Source organism: Ambystoma mexicanum, chromosome 8 (genome assembly GCF_040938575.1).
Source record: "Ambystoma mexicanum isolate Mex_15411 chromosome 8, UKY_AmexF1_1, whole genome shotgun sequence".
Lineage (NCBI taxonomy): Eukaryota > Metazoa > Chordata > Amphibia > Caudata > Ambystomatidae > Ambystoma > Ambystoma mexicanum.
In genome coordinates this window covers 131166006-131168700 of record NC_090929.1, presented here as the reverse complement: position 1 = coordinate 131168700, position 2695 = coordinate 131166006, and the positions used below count along the sequence as shown (strand labels likewise).

The following is a 2695-nucleotide window of genomic DNA, read 5'->3' as shown; positions in this document are numbered from 1 at the left end:
ATCGGTCCTGTGATCTCAGGAAGAAGCACTCCCTAAGCCTAGGGGGTTTGGCCTGCCCCTTGCGTATTCCTTCAGTTTGGGGTCTCACACTTGGATCACGCTGCACACGTGTGTGCCTGACCCGGAAGCAGTGTTGTGATATTAGCGAAGGGTTGAGGTAAAGTAGAATAGGAATGCGGTATAGTGTTCCCATGTGTGTTGCCTCAATGCTATCAGGCGGTAGTGGCAGATGGATGTGTAATGCGTGAAGGTGGTGGATGTAGTGTTGTGTTGTGTGTGTGTGCGGGCGTGTCTTTGTGTGAGAGAGTTATGTTTGAGAAGTTGCCTTAGATACTCTCTTGCATAACCTTTCTCCCAGTTCCATTCTTTTATATGTCCTGTGGACCTATGAATGCTGCCTCATTGAATGCCTGTGACGTCATGGCATGGGCGAGCTCTGAAAGGTGGGGCAAGGGCTTGAATGAGGAAAGATGAACCTGGGAGGTGGAGCGATCATGCAGGTCATGGCCTGTTGCCCATGGAAAGGGCACTCGGAAACAAGTCCCTTTTCTCTTTATGTGGCAACCTTTCCAGAGAAGGAGGGGGGCGGCTGTGAGGTCAGAAAGGGTAAGTGGCTGTCCATTTTAGTTTGAGCTATTATGTGGTGCTTGTGCGACTGAGAAGCCGAAACTATTGCATTAGAGTACAGATAGGGAAAAATGGAACATAAAGAGGGACACACAGCTTGCAGATGTTGTTTGGTTATTTGCCAACTCATTGACTGACCATGGCCATGCTAATCCATAAGGTCATTCCTAACCAGTTCTTGCTCCTGCCCGCCCACAATAAACCTCATGGTAACTCTTTGAGCTTGCTTTAATCAAGCCTTTCCATCATACTTTTCACTCGATGTGCCTGCCATTGTTTTTGCAAAGCAGTATTCTGTGAGTTAATCATCCTCATTACAATGTTCATGGTATCCCGCTGTTAAATCTGGTGGGACACCACCAAAACGGCAATACTGTTACCAGCATTTGGAATTCTGGAGTTACCGCCATATTCCAAGTGTCGGTAAGTGTATGTAATTCCCTATTCCATGCTGTTCATAGGACCCCATGAAGTGAATTGCAATATTTTGTAGTTTGGCAGTGCAGGAAAAGTTGTGGAAACTGAATTACTGCCACTTTTTCTCACACCGCCAAACTTGTAATGAGGCCCGATGACTTAATTGGAGCTGTAAACCTGCAACTGGAGTAATACAAATGTCTTAACTAGGTCTGCCTTCAGCCACTCAATTTATAAGCAGCTTGTGTTTAAGTATAAGGCTTTTGCCAGGCGCTGCAATTAATTGCCCTGGTACTCAGATCATTTTACAACTGCTACCATCAATGGCCAGTTAATGCTACCAGAGCAGTGCCTGGTAAGTTCCTTTCCCATGCCTACACAAAAACCCAAACTACTGGCATTGCCAGTGTAACTTGAATTAAGTTAATCCTGTGGATGAAAACTGATAATGGAGAAGTATTTAGCTTTGAGACCATGTCAGCAAAGCACTCCAGCAGCCAGATGGGCTATGAATGCAGGCGTCATATCACTGAGTAACATCTGTGCTCCAAGCATCATGATTGGCTGGGGCAGACGCCCCCCAGTGCTAATACTTGTTTTATGTTTGTCAGTTGGGAGAAAGAGAGATGGAGATGAATGAATATTCTGGTGGTGTCTCATATGTACTTACCTGTAACTGGAACTAAGCAATAAAGAATTGACATACCTGTAGAAGTAATGGGAGAGGCAAGTGTGATCATTGCAAGGCTGTAACTTTGGTTACTATCGACTTCTGTGTTCCCTTCTAACCTTGTTAGGTGGTCTATTCTCCAGCTGATAGATCCCTCTCTGTTGCAATTCAAGTTGGAAGGGAAAGCTTTGTAGGTTAGGGAGGTAGGATAATAGGGAATATGGAGGAACAGTGGTAGAGGCAGCTTTCCGTGCCTGGCGTGGTGGTTAACAGGGCTCCAGCAGGAGGCTGTGGGTGCACTGAGCGCTAGGCAGGAGTCAGAGGAGGCGGCTGCCCCCCTGTCTCTGCCACTGGGAAGGAGGAAAATATCCAAACACAAAATAGCAAGGATCTGAAGGTGGTGCTCGCTTCGGCAGCACACATACTAAAATTGGAATGATACAGAGAAGATTAGCATGGCCCCTGCGCAAGGATGACACGCAAATTCGTGAAGCGTTCCATATTAAAAAAAATAAATTAAAAAAAAGGATCTGAAGGTGGTCCACATGATGACTCATGCGAGTCATAGCACACAAACCTCATGGCAGGAAGTTGTCCTCATGGTCTACAATCAAAGTGGGATGAAATCAAATTGCATGGTCCTCTTGTGGGAAGAAAAGGGGCTCTGGTGCCCTGGATTTGCCTATCTGTGTGAAGAGCTTGCCTGGCGTGGCATACACCCAGAGCCTCTATAGAGTCCCCGCCCCGTTCTGCTTCCCATTGAGTATAGGGGATGCTACCCAGCTCAGCTCAGGTCTGGGGAAAAGGACTAGCGCAATACTGCCTCAGACCTGCCCCAACTACACCACCGAAGGCCCCGTCCCTCCCAGCTGACTGAGTGGTTAGATAAATCCGTTTCAAACCCCAAACTCCATATTTACTCCCCCACATTTACACAACGTGGTTGAGGGGAAAGCCCGGAGGCAGAACTGTGAGCAGCAG

The 2695-nt window shown here is 47.1% G+C and overlaps 1 non-coding gene across 1 annotated transcript; it reads left to right on the top strand.

Moving 5' to 3' along the window:
* Nucleotides 1–2114: 2114 nt before the first annotated feature.
* On the top strand, nt 2115–2221 carry LOC138474970 (U6 spliceosomal RNA). The gene has a single exon (XR_011269179.1). It is a non-coding gene; the product is annotated as a U6 spliceosomal RNA (small nuclear RNA).
* The last annotated feature ends 474 nt before the right edge of the window (nt 2222–2695 follow it).